Source organism: Aedes albopictus, chromosome 2 (genome assembly GCF_035046485.1).
Source record: "Aedes albopictus strain Foshan chromosome 2, AalbF5, whole genome shotgun sequence".
NCBI classification, from domain to species: Eukaryota; Metazoa; Arthropoda; class Insecta; order Diptera; family Culicidae; genus Aedes; species Aedes albopictus.
This window is the reverse complement of record NC_085137.1, coordinates 139,514,325-139,538,320: the sequence shown is the minus strand read 5'-3', so window position 1 is coordinate 139,538,320 and position 23,996 is coordinate 139,514,325. Positions and strand designations below refer to the sequence as shown.

The 23,996-nt window shown below is 38.5% G+C and overlaps 1 protein-coding gene across 1 annotated transcript in view; it reads left to right on the top strand.

Annotated features, from left to right (window-relative positions):
* Positions 1-23,996, top strand: part of LOC109410252 (cyclic nucleotide-gated cation channel subunit A) — a 321,275-nt gene that overhangs the window by 84,425 nt on the left and 212,854 nt on the right. The window lies entirely within an intron of this gene.

The following is a 23,996-nucleotide window of genomic DNA, read 5'->3' as shown; positions in this document are numbered from 1 at the left end:
TTCATTTTTCTATCTATTTTTGTCTTCTCATACCTGTTCCGATACTCTCACTTTGATGTTTTTTATTGTATTTCGGGAATTGAACATAGACTGCTGAAACTGGATCACGATGAAACTCGGACGCGCTAACGCTGTGTGCTAAGATACCATGTATATGCACCTGGAAAAATGTGCAACATAAGGTAACGTATACTTAGCTCGTGCCTTATTGAGTTGTGTTTTCAGCAACTCTAAAAAAATGTGCTGGGGTCTGAATGCCATCTGTTATCTTACTCTCCAATATAAATTTGTCTGTGTTGATTCTGTTTCTTTTTGTTTTCATATGTGCTGACTTCTACCAAAAAATACAATAAATAAGAATCAATACAAACAGCGCTTTAATCCTTCCATTTATGAAATCGGGGCGTTATGTTAAATAAGGAAACCAATACCCCACATAATTTTAATTTCCTCAGCATCTGATTGTTTTATGTCCCAACCAGAAACCCAAAAAAACCATTCATAATATAAATTTTCAAACAGCAACATCTGGGCATGATAATGTAAGTGCTACGCAGCAATCCATGAAAATTTTGGTTTGTTTTTTGTTTTGATTGGTTCTGTTTTAATTTTTTTACAGTTTTTTCCGAACTGAGAGGTATTTTTCTGTTTACAACGATGGAAGCTTTAGTAAAGGCATATATAAAGTAATAAATGCTTGCATTATTGATTGCTATAAAGCTTTAAACATGGTAATGCAATAAAGCATTAAACAACGGCCCTATAGAACTATACAGAACTGTCAAAAACTCGTAATGCTTCAATGCTTTCATAATGTAGATTTAACGCTTCATTACTTGACAGATGCAAAATAAAAGTTTTCTTGCATTAGCTAAACTATAATACGATTGAATTAATGTTATGCTATAATGCTTGTGGTTACTTGGGCGATGTACAAAGCTGCCGGGATTTCAGACCTAACCTCCATATGTACGCCACGTGTTCCACTGTATGCATCGAAACCAAGATCTACTGGCAGTTTCTCACGCACCATCTGCCGCACCGAACCGAACTTTGCCATTACATTTGCGATTTCCGTATCACCGACCTCCGGCGGGATGTTAAAGATCCTTACATAACGGAAGAAGCCGTCAGCAGGAACCACGTGAACCTGAGCAGTTGTACCGTCACCATATTTGAAAGTTTCTGTTGCACGCAAACGTTTGGTCACCTCCTTGAGCACTTCTTCATCAATGAACTTTACGTAAAAACTGTTTTCCGTCGGATCGCGATACACCGTATGTACATCTGTCTCTTTGATTTTCAAGTCCTTGGCCACAAAAACTATGGCATCCTTTATCGACGGCATAACTCCATTCTTTCCGAATTCAAATCCAATTGTGTTCTTCTTCTGAACTCGATCCATCCTTTGTTCACATCCGTTTATTGTACGAGCTTTCGTACGAATGACCTTGACCACTAACCAAATTTATCGAACGAACAGAGCCAAGCACAAAAGCGTGTGTGCTCGATCGCTTCCCGTCTGCTACTGAGGCTATGTCTAGTGGTAAACTAATGCCAACACATCTTCACGCTATTTTATTTTATTCTAAAGGTTTTCTTCAGATTCAAGCAAGCTATAGATCTGAAATTGAGGCTCAGTGTACCACTGATTGGCCACTGATACAAAATTCAACCATCGTGCAACAATAATGACAATGTTGCAACCTGAATTTTCTGCGACAATCTACCTAATGCGACATACAGGGGATGGCCAAAATGTTTGGGATAGGCAACTTTTTTTTCTCTCACAAAAAAGTTCAACATGCTATAACTTTTCATAGAGTGCATCAAAAAATCTCAAATTTTGACTGTTTGTCAACCTATTATATGTGCATCATTGGTACAAATTTGGGCTCGATTGATCAATCTTTCGCAAAGTTAGAACCGTTCGGGTAAAACACTATTTTTTAGTCAACTCATTTTTGAGCTGTCATATCTCGGAAACCAGTGAACCGAATTGAAAGAAATTTTGAACGTACACTAACAATATACAAATGCTTCACAAACTATTAAAACATAGATACTTTTTGAACGTTGAAAAAAGTTATCATGGATAGACACTTTTTGGATTTTTCCCGAAAATATGTAATTTTTTCACGTCAATGTCAATAAATTTTATTGTTGATGTCCAAAGATTTTCCACTTCTTTTCTCAAGTTATCTTTAATCAGATATATTAGAGCCAATTTAGCATAAAGGAAGAACACATTTAGTAATTTTTGTGTGGTATTGTAAATTTGACTTGTTTTCCTCTATATGGGTAAAAATTTCAACCCGGTATAATTTAATTCGCCGTGAAAAAATATTACATTTTATAACGCTGAATTAAGTATCAATATATTGTTGATAAACGATAAAAAATTCATTCAATTCGGTTCACTGGTTTCCGAGATATGACAGCTCAAAAAAGAGTTGCCCAAAAAATAGTGTTTTACCCGAACGGTTCTAACTTCGTGAAAAACTATTCAATCAAGCCCAAATTTGTACCAATGATGTACATATTACAGGTTGATAAACAGTCAAAATTTGAGATTTTTTTATGCACTCAATGAAAAGTTATAGCATGTTGATTTTTTTTGTGGGAGAAAAAAAGTTGCCTATCCCAAACATTTTGGCCATCCCCTGTAAGTTTGTACCAACTTGGATAGAATAGGGTAAAGATCGTAAACCACGAGTTTAGAGATTTTTAAGTCTTACATTGCAATTTTCGAGTGGTAACTTCGAGTCAGTAAACACTGCTACGCTGTGGGGCAAGAATACGTGTTGAAATTTTCTAGCTCAACTAAAATTATTTTTTTCGAGTGTCCAGGAACGATTTAATTTACATAGTTGTAAAAATGTGCCCTGAATTTTACAAAAAAAAAAAAAAACTAGCTAAGTTTCGGTACATATTATAAATTTCATTCTGTTTTGGGTAAAATAGAGTTTCAACTGTAGAGCATATTCTCAATCCAATACAACATTTAAATAGCTTTTAAGTGTTTTTATTACAAAAGTATTTAAATATTTGATAACAGTTTGCTAACACTAGATTTGAACTCTTACCCAACGTTGATACAAGAGTTCGGATTTGACGGACAGTAACAAAAAGTGTTATAGGGTATGAGCACCCTTCATCAGCCTATGCCCCCATGTTCATCCTATTCCAAAAACAGACGATTTAAGCACCAATCATCATGCATGCTCACTCCTAATAAAATACAAAAATAAAAAACAAATAGCGCTTATTAGCTTTGCTTTCGATAGGATGAAAATGGAAACACTTTGCTGAAAATGGTTTCCATTCCCCTAACTAAAAATTGAACTGTTCAATGTTTTTTGTGCAGTATTTTTTTTCCCATAAAATCATTATCAGTTTTTGCAGAACTTTCGGTTTGTGGAAATGGCCGACTAATTGGCAAAATTATCCTTCTACTGTTGGATATTCAGTCTGGAGGTGATACTATTTCAACCGACGTTCCCAAGGGCGTAGCCAGCTTTTCGGTCAGAGGGGGGCGAGCACCCTTAAACTGAAAACCACTTTGCAGTAACAAGGAGTTCAAATACTTCATCATTTAAGGTATGAAATATGGGTGATTAACAGGAATGGTTCAATGGAAGAATCATATATGATTATAATCCTGAGGAATTCCTCAAGATATTGCTTCAGGAATTTCTTAACAAATGCCATCATGAATTTGAATTTATCCAGCAGTTTTTTAATGTATTTTAATGTAGATATTCCAGAAGAAATTACCTTCGGAAAACTTGCAGTAATTCCGTTGGGAATACTTTCAGAAATTTCTTCAATAATTCCTCCAGAAGTTTTATTACGAATTTCACCATGCATTCTTTTGAGAATTTCCCCAGTAATTCTTTACAAATATTGTTCTTAATTCCACCAGAAATCCGTTTGAGAAGCTCCAGAAAATACTTTAAGAAATACTCCGGGAATTCTTTCAAAAATTCCTTTCAAACTAGGATTCCTTTCCTTGAGGAATACCCTAAGAAATTTTTGGACAAATTTCTTCGAAAAATCCTTTAATGAATTCCTTCGGAATTACGGGAAAAAGTTCTTTGAAAATTTCTAAAGGAATTCCTTCGGAAATTCCTGGAGGAATATCTTTGGAAGTTGCTAGAGGAATGCATTCGGAAATTTTTAAAGGAATCAAATAAAAATAATTTCAGGAATTTATTTCGAAAATCCATGAGGAATTCCACCTGAAATTCCTTGACAAATTCTTCATAAATTTCATGAGGAATTCCTTCATTTTTAAAACTCCTTGAGAAATTCCATAAGACATTCGAGAGTTCTTCTACGATTCCCTTTAGAAGATTCTTCGGGAATTCCTTGAGGAATTTCTTTGATATAGATTTAGAATATTCCTTGAGGAACTCCTTCGGAGTTTTCGTGAGGAATTCTTCCGAAAATTCCTTGAGGAATGCCTTCAAAAATTCTTGGAGGAATTCATCCGGAAACTTCTGTGAGAATTCCTTCCCAAATTCCTGAAGCAATTCTTTCGAAAATATTGAAAAAAAAAATCACTAAAAGTCTCTTGAGACATCCCTTCTGAAATTCCATAAGGAATTTCTTTAAAAATCTTTCAAAACTTCCTTGAAAAAATATTTTGAAAATTCCTGAAGAAATGCTTTTTGTGATTTTTTATTTCCTAGAGGAACTCATTCGGAAATTCTTTGAAGAGTTCCTTTAAAAATGCCTTGATAAGGAAAATTCGGAAATTGATAAAGGAGTTCGTTTGGAATTTTTTTTTGACATATGTCTGAAATGTCTTATGGAATACCTTCGGAAATTTTGTGAGAAATTGTTTGATAAGTTCGTTGAGGATTTTTTTCGGTTTTTTTTATAAATCTTTACGAAATTCCTCAAGGAATTCCAGCGAAAGATCCTTGAGAAGTTTCTTCGGAAATTCCTCAAGAAATTCCTCCAAAAATGTACTGCGAAACTCCTATGAAAACTTGAGAAACTTCTTCAAACATTCCTTCAGAAACACGTTTAGGGATTATGTGAGAAAATCCTAAGGAAATTTTTTGTGGACAACCGTCAACAATTTTTGGAGGAATTCATTCGGAAATTTTTGGAGGTATTTCAAAGCAAATCCATAAGAAATTTCTTTGGAAATTCCGGGAGGGATTTCTTTGGAAATTCGTAGAGGAATTCCTTCGGAAATTCAGGAGAAAATCCTTTGAAAATTCCAGAAGAAATTCCTTTGAAAATTCCTTGAGGAATTCCTACGGAAATTCCTGGACAAGCTCCTCCGGAAACTCATGGGGGAATTCTTCGGGAAAATCCTAGAGGAATTCCCTCGGAAATTCTTGGAGGAATTCCTTCGAGAATTCGTGAAGGATTTCCTTCGGGAATTCCTGGAGGAATTTCTTCGGAAATTCCTGGAGTAATTCTTTCGGAAATACCTGGAGAAATTCCTTCCTGAAATTTCTGGAGGAATTCCTTCGGAAATTCATGGAGGAATTCCTTCAGAAAATCCTTGAGCGATTCCTTCGCAAAAGTCCTGGAGGAATTCCTTCTGAAATTTATGGAGGAACTCCTTCGGAAATTCGTGAAGGAATTCTTGGAGAAATTCTTTCGAAAATTCCTGGTGGAATTCCTTCGGACATTCACGAAAGAATTCCTTCGGAAATTCCGGCAGGAACTCCTTTGAAAATTCCAGGTGAAATTCCTTTGAAAATCCCTGGAGGAATTCCACCGGAAATTACTGCAGGAATTCCCTCGGAAATTCCGGGAGGAATTCCTTCGGAAATTGCTGGAAGATTTCCTTCGGAAATTCCTGAAGGAATGCCTTCGGAAATTTATGAAGGAATTCCTTCGGAAATTCCAGGAGGAATTCCTTCGCAAATTGCAGAAGGAATTTCTTTGGAAATTCCTGGAGGTATTCCTTTGAAAATTCTTGGAGGAATTTCTTCAGAAATTCGAGAATGAATTCTTTCGGAAAATTTCTGGAGCAATTCCTTCGGAAATTCATGGAGGAACTCCTTCGGAAAATGCTTTAGAATTTCCTTCGCAAAATTCCTGGAGGAATTCCTTCGGAAATTCATGGAGGAATTCCTTCGGTATTTCCTGGAGGAATTCCTCCGGAAATTCCTCGAGGAATTTCTTCGGAAATTCGTGGAGGGATTCCGTCGGAAAATTTCTGGAGGAATTCCTTTGAAAATTCATGTAAGAATTCCTTCGGAAAATTCTTTATAAATTCCTTCGCAAAATTCCTGGAGGAATTCATTCGGAAATTCATAGAGGAATTCCTTCGGACATTCATGAAGGAATTCCTTCGGAAATTCCAGGAGGACATCCTTTAAAAATTCCAAGAGGAATTCCTTTGATTATTAGAATTTCTTCGGAAATTCGTAGAGGAATCCCGTCGGAAAATTTCTGGAGGAATTCCTTCGGAAATTCATGGAGGGATTTCTTCGGACATTCATGAAGGAGTTCCTTCGGAAATTTCAGGAGGAAATCCTTTGAAAATTCCAAGAGGAATTCCCTTGAAAATTCCTGGAAGAATTCCTGGAGGAATTCCTCCGGAAATTCCTAGAGTAATTCCTCCAGAAATTTGTGGAGAAATTTTTCCGAAATTTCCTGGAGGAATTTCTCCGGAAGTTCCTGGAGGATTTCCCTCCGAAATTCCTGGAGGATTTGCCACGGAAATTCTTGGAAGAATTCTCTCGGAAATACATGGAGGAATTCATTCGGAAAATCCTGAAGGAATTTCTTTCGCAAAATTCCTGGTGTAATTACATCGGAAATTCATGGAGAAATTCCTTTGAAAATTTCCAAAGGAATTTCTCCAGGAATTTCCGACAGAATTTTTCCTGGAATTTCTGAAGGAATTCTTCCTGGAATTTCCAAAAAAAATCCTTCGGGAATTTCCAATAGAGTTTCTCCAGGAATTTCCGAAGGAATTTCCAAAGGAATTCCTCCAGGAATTTTAAAGAAATTTCTCCAAGAATCTCTGAAGCAATGCCTCCAGGAATTTCCGAAATAATTGCTCCACGAATTTCAGAAGGAATGCATCCAAGAGATTCCGGAGGGATTTCTCCAGGAATTTCCGAAGAAATTCCGAAAGAATTCCTGCAGGAATTTCCATGAATCTTCAAACGAATTCGTCCAGCAATTTCCGAAGGAATTCCTCCCGGAATTTCCGAAAGAATTCCTCCAGGAATTTTTGAAGGAATTCCTAACGGAATTTGTAAAGAAATTCCTCCAAGAATTTTCGAGGGAATTCCTCTTGGAATTTCAAAAAATAAAATCCAAAAAGACTTTCCGAAAAAAATTCTCCAGGAATTTTCGAAGGAATAAAGCCTGTATCCGCAATAGATACACCTGTAACTCTGCAACAGATACATTAAAATTGCTCAAATTTGGCCTCATAACATCTTGAGATGTGTTCATTTCACCTACAAAATTTCATGTGGATCGTTGCAGTACTTTTTGTTGTAGCGATGAAAGAGTGAAATGTGCGCCATTGAATTTTGTACAGACCCTAGTTTTGCTTGCCAGCGCAGTAACTTTTGAATTTGGCGAAGAAAACGGCTGAAATTTTGAACACAAACCTCTCAATCTACATTTGTTGCTTAGGCAAAATTTCAAAAAAATCGATGCACTATCAACAATTTTATAGTCGAAACATGTATTGGGACTAAACGTGATTTTAGCTCCTCAGACAGCAAACAGTCAGCACCCTTTATTGTTTCGATTTTACTAATGAAAGTACTATATCAATAATCATCAAATTTTGTAGGCATAATATACACGTAATCAACTATCTTCTGTAAAAATTTCATGAAAATTGGCAGAGAAATTCAAAAGTTATGAATAGGCAAACATCACACATGAAAAACACGAAAATTTTTCACTAACACTCACCCCTATCAACACCAGTATCTTTCAAACCAATTGATCAACGTTGATGAAATTTTGCAAGAAAGTGTCTCTATAAGTATCATAACTGCTAACGAAATTTTATAATTATCATCACAGAACTTTGAACTGTAGCGTAAAAGAACCATCTATTATGCGAATGAAAATTGGTCATGATTGTACAAAATGCTTAAAACCACGTCTGTTTGTTTTTCATCCACAGTTAAAAGTAATGCATCGATTTTTATGAAATTTGGCACACATTATAAACATACACCAAAGAGTTCTTGGTCAATGATCCGGCAAATTTTAACGATTCATTACAGAGCTACAGCCGTACTTCTGTGTCCCGATTATTGCGGATACAGGCTTTACCTCCAGGAATTTCTGAAGGAATTCTTCCAGTAATTTCCGAAGAAATTATTCCAGCAATTTCCGAAGCAATTCCTCCTGCAATTTCCAAAGGAATTCGTGCAGTAGTTACCGAAGGAATTCCTCCAGGAATCATAAAAAGCATTCCTCTAAGAAATTTGGAATGATTTTTCTCAGGAATGTCCTAAGGAATTCATCCAAGGATTTTCTCAGGAATTTCTCTATAGATTTCTGAAAGAATTCCTCCAGAAATTTCCGGAGGTATTCATCCATGACTTTTCGAGGAACAAAGGAATTCCTCCAGAAATTTTCGAAGGAATTCGTTCAGGAATTTCCGAACGAATTCCTTCAGGAATTTCCGAACGAATTCCTTCAGGAATTTCCGAAGGAATTCCCTCAGGAATTTCCGAAGGAATTATTCCAGGAATTTGCGAAGGGATTCCTCCAAGAATTCTGAATTTTTTTAAGGAATTCTTCCAGGATTTTTTGAAGAAATTGCTTCAGGAATTTCCGAAGCAATCCCTCCCGGAATTTCCGAAAGAATTCCTCCAGGAATTCCTGAAGAAATTCATTCTGGAATTTCCGAATGAATTCCTCCAGGAATCTCCAAAGGAATTCGTCCAGCAATTTCCTCCAGTTATTTCCGAACGAAGTCCTTCACGAATTTTCGATGGAAATTCTCCAGAAATTTCAGAAGGAATTCTTCCAGGCTTTTGCGAAGGGATTCCTCCAAGAATTTTGGAAGGAATTCCTCCAGGAATTTCCAATGGAATTCCTCCAGCAATTTCCGATGGAATTCCTTCAGAAATTTCCGAAAGAATTCCTCCAGGAATTCCTAAAGCAATTTCTCCTGAAATTTCTGAATGAATTCCTCCGGGAATCTCCAAAGGAATTCGTCCAGCAATTTCCGAAAGAATTCCTCCCGAAATTTCTGAAAGAATTCCTCCAGGAATTTTTAAAGGAATTCCTAATGGAATTTCCGAAGGAATTCCTCCCGGAATTTCCGAAGGAATTCCTCCCGGAATTTCCGAAAGAATTCCTTCAGGATTTTCCGAAGGAATTCTGCTACGAATTTCCGACGGTAATTCTCCAGGAATTTCCAAAAAAAATCTAAAAAGAATTTCCGAAAAAATTCCTCCAGGAATTTCTGAAGGAATTCCTCCAGGAATTTCCGAAGGAATTTCTCCAGAAATTTCCAAAAGAATTGGTCCAGCAATTTCCGAAGGAATTCATCCAGTAATTGTCGAAGAAATTATTGCAGGAATTTCCGAAGGAATTCCTCCTGGAATTTCCAATGAAATTCGCCCAGCAATTTCCGAAGGGATTTCTCCCGGAATTTCCGAAAGAATTCCTCCAGGAATTCCTAAAGGAATTCCTCCAGGAATTCCAAAGGAATTCGTCCAGCAATTTCCGAAGGAATTCCTCCCGAAATTTCTGAAAGAATTCCTCCAGGAATTTCCGATGGAAATCCTCCTGGAATTTCCGAAGGAATTCCTCCAGGAATTCCGCTAGGAATTTCCGAAGGAATTCCTGCAAGAATTTCCAAAAAAAATCCAAAAAGTATTTCCGAAAAAAATCCTCTACGACTTTCCGAAGGAATTCCTCCAGGACTTTCGGAAGGCATTCCTCCAGGAATTTTCAATGACATTCATCCAGCAATTTCCGAAGGAAATCCTCCGGGAATTTCCAAAAGCATTCCTCCAAGAAGTTTGGAATTCTTTTGTCCAGGAATTTCGTAAGGAATTCACCTAAGGATTTCCTCACGAATTTGTCTATGGATTTCTGAAAGAATTCCTCCACTAATCAAGCAAGGTATTCATCCAAGATTTTTCCAAGGAACTGCACAAGGAATTTCCGAAAGAATTGTTCCAGGAATTTCCGAAGGAATTCCTTCAGGAATTTCCGATGGCATTCTTTCAGGAATTTGCGAAGGGATTCCTCCAGGAATTTTGGATGGAATTCTTACAGGAATTTCTAAAGGGATTCCTCCAGGTATTTCCGAAGAAATACCCTCAGGAATTTTCGAAGGTACTCCTCCAAGAATTTCCGAAGGAATTCCTGCATACATTAAAAAAATACGAGGATGCAGGAGAATTTTATTTTTACTAGTCAAAAACAGCTCCCCTGCTCCCCCTTGGCTACGCCCTTGGACGTTCCTACTCTTGGTTTGGGCCTTCTTCAGGGATGTCGAAAATAGGAGTGTTTTATAGCCGCTTATAATTTATCTTGACCGAAAATCGAACCGTAGAAGGATAGTTTCGATAATAAATTAACAATGTAGGACAAAAATATTCATAATATTATGCTAAATGTTGCTTATTTTTTTACCGGAGCGATTTTTTTAAACCTCAATAAAACCCCATTTCTCATAATTCTTTATAGTTTTCCACATAACTACATATCTTTTATATTTTCATATTTTTTTTAATAAATTGGGGTCTAATATTATTATACCAAGGTAAAGATCAATAGTTGCTCAGTAATAATGCATCTTTTAATATTCTGCTTGCTATAGTGAGCTTCCTTGGTTTCATAGAAATTATTCAGGTCCAGAGTCCGGCTCAAAATTTGCCCAGTGTAGAATAGAATAACGGGCTCTGGTCCTCACTAGTTCCTACCTCATGCTTCCACGGGTCAAGCGATGACAAAGACCGCCAGCGAGAACGGAGAGCTGTTTGCAGAGTTTTGTAACAACAATGACATGGTGATTGGGGGATCGCTCTTTCCTCATCGTTCAGTGCACAAAGTGACATGGGTTTCCCGAGATGGCGTGACGGAAAATCAAATCGACCACATCTGTATCAGCCGAAAATGAAGAGACGGAGCCTTCGTTATGTGCGGCACAAACGTAGCGCCGACATTACGTCCGACCATTTCCTAATCGATGAGATCTGGCTGTGCATTGTTAGCATTCATCGACAGGAGGAGAAAATCGGGCGCCGGTTTAACACACGCCAACTGCAAGACGCTGCAGTAAAAAGGTTCTTCGTCGAAGAGCTAGAGAACCGTGCTGCAGTTATTCCGGAAGGTGGAAGCGTAGAAGATCAATGGAGCGCCATGAAGAACGTCTCTCATCGGCACCGGCGAGAACAATTTGTGTGAGCTACGCACCCACAGAGGCAGTGGATCACAGATGATACCGGGAGCAAGTTAGAGTAGCGAAGAGACGCCAAAGCCGCGATAAAGCGAGCAAAAACACGAGGAGCCAAAGCCGTAGCCCGCCAGCGCTATTCGGCTCGGCCAGCGCTATTCGAGAAAGAAGGGAAGCGCTCATGTAGAAAGGACAAATAGCGTGGGCGGACTCCCTAGCCGATGAGGGCGAGAAAGCCGGAAACACCGGCAACATCCGTCTTCTCTACGATGCAACGATGCTCTCTCCGAATGCTACAATTCCTGAGAAAGACACGTCTGTACAGTTATTGACTGACCCTGCTGACCAGTTGAAGCATTTCGGAAACCTTTTTCAAGTATCGGCCACGCCATCAATACCTCAGCATGATCCCGCCAAGAGTTCGACACATTACCCGTATCCACACCGAAACTCCTCCTTCTAGGTCTTAGGCAGGATGCGCGGAGTTCTGCGATTTCTGGTCACCACTAGTATACTAGTTTGCGTCAATTTCTGGGAAGGGATCACGGCGACACATGCACAGCTTAGCATTCTGACTAGATCATCGCTGGATAGATCGCCGGTGTTACCCTCCATGAGCAATCGTTCTACGAATGCCGGCTTATCAGATCGCGAGCGCAGTCATCCCCGATGACGGTTGATGACCTTCGGCTGTGGGCGTTTTCCTTCGTGCTCCACCCTGTATCGAATCGTCAGATGGTCACTGTGCGTGTATCCATCGTCGACCCTCCAGCCCAAGCTAGGGTTCAGACCCGGGCTCCAGAAGGTCACATCAATGATGGATTCTGCACCGTTCCTAGAAGAATGGAAAGAGCTCGCACCGATGGGGGTAGAATGGAACGCAGTGAAGGGTGACCTGACTGTATGCGATAATTGGCGGGGCATATTAAATTGTAGTTTTCAGGAAAAATGCGTTGAAGGGGCCAAGTTATTAGATGCAAAAAATATACAAATATATCAGTATTTTTACTTTTTCATGGTCTCGGCACCCTGGTTTTATATTTTGATCAGAAAATTGAAATATGATTTGTTGAATATAGCGAGTCATCATATATGTTAACACGAGCTGCTCTAAAATTGCCTGATTTTGTAAATCTTTATTAAACTATACATTGTATTGCTTTTTGAGAGATTCCTGGTGTGTTTTGTATCCATAGTTTTATAAGAAATCAAAATATATTCACATTTAAAATTATGTCTTGTATGGGAAAATTCGGCCATTTATTTTCCAAAAATCATCTCAAAAACTAAAAAAAAACACACCTCTTTGATTTTTTTGACATGTTATGCCAAATATCCTGAATTTAATGACAAAACCAGGGTACCATAAAACGGGGTAACTTTGATAGTTTTTTAGTAAATTTCCATCTAACAGTATTTTCCTAGTTTTATATTTTTAAAACAAGTACTTGGGTCTCAGTTATCAATTGCAATTGAAAGATTCGACAGTTTCAATTGTTTTGGGTAACCAATGATTTTTCGTATGAGCGAGAATCACATTTTCATTTTGGGGTAACTTTGATAGCGCCCTGAAAATCACATCAAATCACAAATATTTGTTGCAGATTTCAGTTTTAAGAGTATCAACATGATGGAAGAAACAGTATGGAACATACAAGATTGATTTTTTATAACAAAATAAGGAGAATTTTGCAAAATTATACATGTAAAAGAAAGTTTTTGGAGTACTAGGTGAAAATTCAGTGATTTCTGCTATCAAAAATAGTTTACTATATTTTTTTACGGTACATCAACATATGACTATATACTACGCATAATAAGTTCCCTTAATTTTGGTTGTTTTGAATTTTTCATAAACATATGTATTTAGAAAACAACAGTTTAAACTACATGTAATTACAAGGGCATTGCACAGGCGTTCATCGGTGTATGGAGATTTCAGTCCCAATTTACAAAATTTATACCAATTCGTAAAAACACGCTTTGTTAAGAGAATCAAAACCAGATTTTGAATCTACTATGATTACTTACTTACTTTCAGTCCTGGGCACCAACGGTGGTGCAGAGGGCCGAATTGAAAGATTTCCATCCTGGGCGTTTGCCAGCCACCGCCTTGACCTGTGGTCAGGTCAAATTTCTGTCGACTTGCTTGATTTCGTTGTTGACGCTGCGCCGCCATGAGCCTCTGGGTCTGCCTCTGCTGCGATGTCCTGCTGGGTTCCAGTCTAACGCTTGTTTGCAGATTTCGTTTCCGCCCCTGCGTAGAGTGTGGCCGACCCACCTCCACTTTCGCTCCCGAATTTCTGTCGCTATCGGCTTTTGATAACATCGACGATGGAGCTCTACGGTGAAGATTCAATTGTAAGGCCACCATGCACGAATTATATACCGCAGGCATCTATTGATGAAGACCTGCAGCCGTTGCGTGTTCTCCACTGATACACACCAGGTTTCACTGGCGTATAGCAGCACAGATTTCACGTTCGAGTTAAAAATTTTGATTTTGGTGCGTCGACTGATCTGGTTGTTTTTCCATACATTTCTTAAACTCGCAAAAGCAGCCCTCGCCTTCTTGATCCATGCACCTATGTCGATCTTGGTGCCGCCATCGGCCGCCATTTGGCTACCAAGATATTGGAAGCTTTCAACATTCTCCACTGATTGCCCAGCTACCGTAAAGCTGGAAGGGTTGACCGTGTTTACATCCAACGATTTGGTCTTGTTGACGTTGATGGTAAGAACTGCCGCTGAGGAGCGATTGGCAGAATCATCGAGCTTGCTCTGCATATCAGAGCACCGTTGAGCTAGGAGAGCAACGTCATCAGCCAATTCGAAGTCATTTAGGTGCTCCATGGTATTGGGCTGCCACAGCAATCCGCGATTTGGTTCACGGTCAATCGCACCTACCTGGATCTCGTCGATTACGATGAGGAACAGTAGCGGTGATAGTATACATCCTTGCCACTCCAGCAACGACCTGGATGGGATCGGATAAAACACCGTTGTGCAGTACTCTGCCCGAAAATGCCCTGTACTGTGCTTCAATGAGGCCGATGATTTTTCCAGAGAGACCCTTTCGCCTGAGGGATTTCCACATGTTTCCGTGATTGAGACGGTCGAAAGCTTTTTCGTAATCAATGAACACCAGGTAGAGAGACTCTTGGAATTCATTGATTTGCTCCAGGATGATATGGAGCGTGACAATATGGTCCACACAGGATCGTCCGGCACGGAATCCTGCTTGCTGCCGTCGGAGAGTTGGTCAATCTTCTCCTGTATCCGGTTAAGGATCACTTTGCAGAGGACTTTGAGAACGATACACAATAACATGATGCCCCCCCGCCAATTATCGCATACAGTCAGGTCACCCTTTTTGGGTACCTTTACTAACCTTTACTATCTACTATGATTGATCTATCGCAAATAAGTGGCCATTTGTTGAAAAAAATAGTCAAAACATTGTTGTATCGTCTACCCTCGTTGGTTTGACCGCATCTAATCTGAACACTTTTTAATTTGACCCCCGCTAATCTGCACATCGTTCAAATTAAAAATGGTTCAAACGTCATTCTGCCCAAGGAACGGGGTGAAACGGAACGCATAATCAAAACAAAACAGCAAATAAGGTAATCAGCATTGAGTTTTATGATGCTCACAGGGTTACTAGAAGTTCAAATTAAAAATGAACCCCGTTGGTTTGCATGAGGTGTCAAAACAACGGGGGTAGACGGTATAGCAGATTGTTTGAAGGTGTTGACCAATAGGCTCATTCGGATTACCCCCAATTGTAGAGCAGTGGTGGAAATTTATCGCGAACGTGTAATGAAATCCCTTGTTGGTAAACTTTATCGTCGATATCATTTATTGGTATGGCACAAATGTCCCAAATGAAGGATAACGTGCCTCTGGAACCGGCCTTCTGATTGGTATGGTACCTAACCAGTATAATAAAAAAAATACCCAATTAATTACCTTTAGGTGTACAAAAAATGGCAACAAACCAAGTGTTCGCACATTGTGATCGTTCTGGCAAACCAACTGCGATTCTGCTCGTTCGACATTTGTTTTGTGTTGGTTCATCGATCCGGGAAATCATAAACCGCTCTCTCTTTTTGGGTTCGCAAGCTCGTGAACAAAGATTGTGTTTGATGCGAACCAAAAAACACGTCAAGCGCATGATGTTTTCCACCACTGTTGTAGAGGCGCTTGGTAAGCTAAGGAGAAAATCGTTTGTTTACATAAAAATGTAAATTTTTGTCGTCAAATTTTACTCATATTTTGCTCTAGAAGTTGCTATTTTCCATTTACAATGGCTTCTAATATCATCATTCTCGATGCCCATGCCGACGGACATCGGATTGGCCAGCAAACAAAAAATCCGGAAGATTTCTCGCCGGAGGCGTAAGCACCGACGAACCGACGTGACAGTGGTGTTTCAAAAGTGTCCCCCCTAAATTTAACGGTCGACCAGCAAAGCGAGCGAACGCTTCTGTCAAATCAGCTCAGGAGCGAACCTTTTCCTATATGAATACACGGGGGTTTGGAGTCAAGCTATCAAAACAACGCGAGCCGTTATAGAGGAGGCGGTAGTGTTCGGCTATTTTTCATCATGGCGTCGGGGACAACTAATTTGAATTTATTTGTTCTAGCTGTCACGTCGGTTCGTCGGTGGCGTAAGTACCTAGCGGATCTTAGCGCTTCTGAAAGGGAATTAAATTTTCTTTCCAAAAAATGCTCTTTTGGTTCTCTACGATGAATTCGAAAAGAAAAAGTGAAAAATGTGCACTTTGCCTATGCTGCGCCATGGCATATTTTGGCGGTGTCACTCTTTTCATAGGGTTCTTATACCTGCCACCAGAGACAAGAGTGATCGTTAGCTTCCGAAAAATAAGCCTATGACGAAAATACCGACAATTTTTATTATTTGCCCCAAAAGTTTAGGGGAAGAACACCCAAGGGGAATGTCACTTATTATTGTTCACACCACACATATATGAGCTTGTTTGTGATGAAAATACCTCTGAAATTGAGTTTCATATGTAATGTTTTGATCCACGTTTGACTGATTGGAGGAATCATAGTTCACTCTCTCTTCTTGGCGTAACGTCCTCACTGGGACAAAGCCTGCTTCTCAGCTTAGTGTTCTATGAGCACTTCCACAGTTTTTAACTGAGAGCTTCCTCTGCCAATGACCATTTTGCATGTGTATATCGTGTGGCAGGCACGAAGATACTCTATGCCCAAGGAAGTCAAGGAAATTTCCTTTACGAAAAGATCCTGGACCGACCGGGAATCGAACCCGTCACCCTCAGCATGGTCATGCTGAATACCCGTGCGTTTACCGCCTCGGCTATATGGGCCCTGCAGGAATCATAGTTGTAAGATATAATATATAATGCCTGCCAAACTATCACAGTTACCCGCATTATTAAAGTAACTCCGCTTTACGGTACCTTTTCGGACAAGAGACCATTAAAAAGTTAAAAAAATAATATATTTGCATATTTTTTGCACCTAAATACAATTTGGCTCCTCTTCAAAACTACTGGTTCAAAAATTATGATATTTTGAAAAAAAAAATGTTCTGAAAATCATGATTTTTTGGACCATTTTTTTCTGAAAATTGGTTACCCTAATAACGAAATATTATTATTTTCGATGAAATACAAACCCACTAAGTTTCATGACAATCGGAGTTGCACTATATCGTTTTTCTATGGAATGGCTGAATGTGTATATCTGTTAAAAATATACAAAAGAGGAATTCGACTCCATGAAGCAGTGTTGCAAAAATTCAATTCATTCATTTGAACACTAACCAACCAATCTGTTCAGTCATTCTTCATTCTACTTATGTTCAAAACGATTTCATTCAATCGGAGCACCTATCAAATGATAAGCGAATCCTTGTCAATTGAATAAATTGTCACTCGAATGAGTAGCTTGGCGCAAAACACCAAAAACCCCCAAAAATTCCGCCAGACTGAAAAAAATGTCGAATGTCGGGTCAAAGTCGGGTCAAAGTCGGGTCAATTTTTATCGAATGTTGGGTCAGTGTTGGACCAACATCGATTAACTATTGGGTCTATGTTGGGTTTGGTGGCCAAAATAAAAAATAGGTGAATGATAGGTTGATGTCGGGTTTGACGTCATCAACGATGGTAAGACCTTTGAACCTACAACACCACAAATTTATGCTTCCTAGCTGGGGCTCAATTGAACGATATGTGCCTTGACTGAGGCTGGAGCTGATGTCAATTGAATGATCAGAGGCTAGTCAATTGATATTCCGATGGTAAATAGAAAAATGAGTGGTTACCTATCTCAATTTCAGGTTTAAATGTCGGTTGATACTGAAACTTCGCAGCACTGCCATGAAGTGTAAAACGCGATTGATCCGTTCAATAATGAACTAAATGAAAAATACCCAATGAGTATTTTTTATGCGTATAGAAACTATAAAGGTATACAAGGAAAAATATTATAACCCAAAGAATAAGTTTTAAAAACTCAAATTTGACTAAACTGCTTAAAGTTTTAACTCAAAGTTGGGTTGTTTTCTCCCTCGCCCCACCGCAATGTTTTCGAAAACAAAGAGAGAAGCACCGACACATCCGCTGCTCTTCCGTGGAAGAAGCCAAATTTGGGTTTTCTTGAGTTAACCCAAATTTGCGTCAATTGAGGCCTCCGTTGGGTGAAAATAACTTACCACTGGGTTAATTTTTTTGCCGCTCTCAAACGAGAACTACTCACTCGCCACTATCGCTGTTTGACGCAAATTTGAGTAATTCCACGGAAGACCGGGATTGCGTCAAAACAACTTAAATTTGGGTTCATTTGTAGTTCCGTGTAGTTTACCTAAAACACTTCCAAACGGAATATTTATCTCGGCCATCGTGAAATCTATGCGTCATTTTGATCGGCCATCTGTACATCATCGTGAAATCGCGTCATTTTGATCGACATTGGGAAAATTACGTGAATACGCACGTAAATCCCAGGGTCAAGTTCAATTGATTTGATTAGATCGGCGATCGTTTACAATAAGTGTCGAAGTGTAGTTGTCGATAACTGTGTTCGCTATCTGGTCATAATTGAATGTAATTTTCTGAGTTATTCGGCCACCTATATTTGTAACGTGATTTGAGACACGTTTTTGCTAACTTCTACTATCGAGTATACACGGAAGTTATCGATTCACCCGTCATTGAACCAATTAAATCTGGTTTGCATAACTAGTGAAGCGTCTTAAACTGATAGTGCTCATTGTTTTTGCCGCCCGCCATAAACTGCAAAATGTGTTCCAAAAACATCGACAAAGGCGAAATGTATACTGTGTGTGAAGACAAATGCGCTAACCGTTCCACGCAACATGTGTCGGTGTTGATGAAGATTAGTGGAATGCACTAGCAAATAACGTTATTTGGCTGTGTGATTGCTGCATGGACGACTTCTGCAAATATCGGGATCGTCAAGCACCGCATGTGCGTGATACCACTACTGCAGTTCGATCCGTGGACGTGGAGATTTCGGAACTGAAAACCAAAGTGGCCACGATACTGGAGACTTTAGCGACTATCACCGTACCTACGACACCATCCTCGACAAGAAGGGATCATTGTCATTCTACTCCTATGACGTCGGTGCCTTGTCTTCGTGGAGGAACAAATGTTAATGTGTGCGAATGTTGACGATCAGCTGTCGCAGATACACCAGCTCGGAAGCAATACATTTGATTTGTTTTTGGCTAATATTGCTTCACTCGTGACCGAACACGAAATCAGTTCACTGGTATGTCGTTGTTTAGGCATGAACTCTACGCATAGTTTTGAGGTGATAAAGTTGATTCCCAAACGAAAAGATTACACGAAACTAGATTATATTTCTTTTTAATTTGTTTTAAATCAAAACTGCAGAGCGTTAGCAATGAACGATAGATCCTGGCCTAAAGGGGTCAAATTCCTTGAATTTTTGAATCGGCATAATAAGACTTGGAAGCCTTAAATGATTGTGAATCATTGCTTGTTTTTTGCTACGTTTTCGAAAGTTGATTTGTACTGTTTTATGTTTGTTTGAAAAGTGTATTTATTGATGTTGTAGTTAAAATTTGTTGTAGATTTCTTTTGTATGTAATGTTCTGTTGGTTGATATCCTTGTGATGTAAACCGTTAGACCTAGTTTTAAGTTTTCATTGAGCCTTTTCAGGGCGGATGGAGAAATAAATAAAAATATATGTACAAATACAATCTTATACACGGTGTGTCTGGCGGACAACATTAATTTAAAAAAATCGGTATCGCTAAGACACGCACCAAACGAAAGCTAAGGGTCCCCCCTTTCATTTGAGACTTAAAGGAAAAAGTTCTATCGGCGGGTCTAGAACATTTTTTTTTTTTTGAAAAAAATATGATATTTTTCCATTTTTTTCGAAGAACACATTTATGACAAAACACTGTTTTTCCATTGCAAGCATGATTTTCCGACGATATATTTTTTATATTATGTTTATTATTCTTCACATAAAAGCACAATAGTACCATGTGAATGGGAAATCCAGCAGATGACAGTTTTGTGTTTATGGACAGTGTGGTGAAAGTACTAGAACATTACTAGAAAATCGAGTTATATGCTGTTCCTTTGAATTCCAATCTAGATTCCAATAATATGTTTGCATCCTATGACAGATGCGTATACGTCTTTAGGGTCTCGTATTTGACTGGCACCAGCAGGTTACCACCAATCGACCACCTTTACAGCATATACCGTCATTTGGTTCTTCAGATTTGTGCTCTTGAAATTTCGGGGTGTGACTTTGTCATATATTCTCCTCAAACAGCTTCTCAACTTCAATGCGCGTCTGGTACTCAAGACACATGTTTTCTTTCGTCTTCTTCTTCTTCTTCTTCTTCTTCTTTGCGAAACGTCCCTACAGGGACAAAGCATGCTTCTTAGCTTGTTCTATGAGCACTGTAGGAGATGTAATAAGAATAAATGAAATTGTTTGATTTGTTTGAAATTTTCTTATTTTATCTCCTACAAGCACTTCCACAGTTTTTAACTAAAAACTTCTTTTGCCAATTACTATTTTGCATGTGTATAGCGTGTGACTTGCACGAAAATACTACATGCTCATTTAAGTCGAGGAAATTTCCTTCACGAAAAGGTCCTGGACTGACCGGGAATCGAACCCGTCATCCTCAGCATGGTTGTGCTAGGTAGTCACGCCTTTGCAGCTGTAGCTTTATGGGCACTTTTCGTTATCAAAAACAAATCATCGGTGAACAAAATCGGTTTACTGTTCTGGTCACTCGTTGACGCCGGTTTTCATCTGGATGGTAGTTCATGAATATTTGAGAGCTTCATCTGATCAGCCTGATCTCTGGCTTTTGCCCGCAAATATTCAGCAACCTCAGCAACTTAATGGGAAGTCTGAATGATGTTCAACAAGTTTCAATGTACTTCAGCTTTAGTGCAAACAAGCTGCTTGCCTTCCTGTAGCATCTAGAACACAACTGCAACGAGCAATTTCTTTCTGCGTCATCGGTAGTAGCGCTAGATCTGCCACGTTTGCCCTTTATGAGAAGTTGTAGTTCTTGCAGAACTACATATTTCACAAACAAGGGCCGCAACTCCATGTAGAAGGTTTCAAATAATATGTAAGCTCATAGAGAGTAAATCTAATGGGTATATTCGCCACCATTGAATGGGATAAATTTAAATGAGCAAGTCCGAACTTTTTTGTGGGGTAGTACTTACTGCTATCTCTGATATCTTTCAGAAAAAAGTTTTCATAATATCAACAACCTGCAAGTAGAAACAAGAACAAGTTATGACATTTTCAATCCGTTCTGATTAATATGTATGTGTTCAGACATATGTACTTTAATGTAAAACATGTGTATATGTCAATAAAGCTGTAGAATTGAATGAAAAGTTGCTAACTCGTCTATAATGCCATGATGCTAGCAGAAGATGTGGAGCGGACCTGGTGTGATGGTTAGAACACTTGACTATCACGCCGAGGACCTGGGATCGAGTCCCACTCCCGACAAACTCGCAAAATGTGAGTTCTTCCTTCGGAAGAGAAGTGAAGCGTGGGTCCCGAGATGAACTAGCCAAGGGCTAAAAATCTCATTAATACAAATTAAAAAAATAGCAAAAAATCAAACTATTGATAACCGACAGATAAGCACATTGTTCTTACTACATATACCGTTAGACATGTAGCATTAATTATTCTGTTTTTGTCAGTTGAGTAAGGCTACCTGTTCACAAAGATATACTGTTACTAATATTTTTTAGGTATAATTACCCGTTATTAGACAATTTTACTAAACAAATCTAAAACAGTAAATATTAACTGCTTTCGATGAGAATTGTGACGGAAAAACACTTCTTCAAACACAAAACGTACTCTTTGGTTTTGTTTTCTTCGTCACTTAGGGGGTTCTTGTCGTAGTTATTTCTTTAAAAGTAAGGAGCTATACCTAACTGCAATAGTCTAAATCAACTTAAAATGTTTAAGTCTTAGGTACCATAAAGGTACACAAATTGAGCAAATACCGGCATGTGATAATTCTATCCGAGCCACGGCATACAAGGATATAAGACAGACCATCACATTGATAAAATTGGTGTGGAGTTCTAGATCGTTTTATTCATGGCTTTGAACGATTCAAATTGCATCATCAAAAAACTTTAAGTTTTCCGAAATGGATTACCTTCCAAATGTTGTGCCCCGTTATCCGAGCTACTTTGATGTATGTTCTATTTTTGTTGACATTACTCGGCCTACTTTGATCGTAAAACTGTTAAATCATAAGACACTGTCAATAAAAAATAAGAAAATTGCAGCCGCAATAACTACTTCCACATGTATAAAAGGCGAAGTTTCTTTGTATATATGCCCAGATACTGCTGAAATTCTATTCAACTGCCTTAAATATTTTTTTGCACTTTATGTTTAAGCAATACTTTGTAAGGAATTTTTTAAATTTTGGATTTGACCCGTTTACTCTTTTAAAAGGACACGTTACTAATGGACGACCTCATACAAGCCCATTTGGCTACACTCAAGGTTGAAAAAACACAAGCCTCAATGATAGTAATATTTGAAAAAAAAAAAATTGTTCTAGACCCGCCGATAGAACTTTCTCCTTTTAGTCTCAAATGAAAGAGGGGACCTTCGGCTTTCGTTTGGTGGGTGTTTTAGCGATACCGATTTTTTTTAAATAATTTTGTTCTACCAGACACACCGTGTATACACATCAAAATATGTGAAATTTAAACTGAATGTAAAACATTGAGGCAATAACTTTACATGATATGAAACAAGAATTTGATTTTAAATTCTGTTTAAATCAATACACATATCAATAGCATGAAAAAACACACAAAAATACGGTTCTATTTACATAATATTATTGCGCAGTGTAGTTTTCAACAATCTCTACATAAATCCATCGGTGAACATTTATTTGTAAACTTATAAACATTTACATTTACATCGCCATGTAAAATCAAATCGTTCATCATTCCATCAGAGGAGAAATATGGCCGATGTGTTTCTCCACAGTATCACGGCATCACCTCATCAAATTTGTTTTCCGAATTAATTGCTGCTCAATTGCTGCTCAAAGTTCGCGCGCGAGTTTTATATTTTCAACAGGCAAGTGCATATGCAGATAATTGCAGGTAAGTTCTATCTCGGTGAAAAATGTATAAAACCTCATCTAGAATTTGATGTATTCCAGATACCCGCAAGCACGCCCCTGGTGATATTTTTTTATCGGTCGCTCGACAAGCAGCGCTCAAAAAGACGTCATGAAATCATTCCCCCTTTCGATCAGCTCATATGAAATAGTGTACGATTTAGTTCTTGTCTTGACAAGTGCAAATATATACAGTCGAGTCTCCTTTTAGACGCTGCCATCCCCTTTACGCCCACCGCAATTTCTCAGCTGTCTCGCATCCAATCCAGCTGATTTTTGAGTGCAATTAGTGCTTACTATAGAATCATCTCATCACCTACAAAAAATGAAAACCCTACAAATTCTGGGCAAAACCTTACAAATTCTGAGAAAAACCTTACAAATCCCGAAAACAAATGTCTGGATCTTCCAGATTTTTGTAAAATGAGACGTCAAAAATCTGGAAGACTGACAACGCTGCTAATAGGAGACCCTACTGTAAATTTATTCCTGGCATAAGACGTTTTGTTTTTCTTCCAATTTTATTCGATAAACCAGGGTGAGAGAAGCAGCGGCGAATGGTGGGAACAGTCAGAAACGAAACAAGATAAAAGGACAAACCGCGTGGTGCGGTTCAATCAAAATTCAACGACGTGTAAATTTACACGTTTCGTCTTCTATGTAATTTTCAAGTGCGATGGAAATTTGCGTTTATTTTCGTGCTCCAAATATGTGGACCAAAGTAAACTTAAAATTACATTTTTGTTTTACACACCAAATTTTGTTTACTGGTATTCAGCAAACTTTGCTGATTTTTTTTGTGCTGATTTCATTCAGCAATGCGAATTTACTGAATATCAGCAATTATTTTTCAACTTGCTGAACCATCCAGCAATTTTGACAGTTAATCAGCAACGTTGTGCTGAAATTCAGCA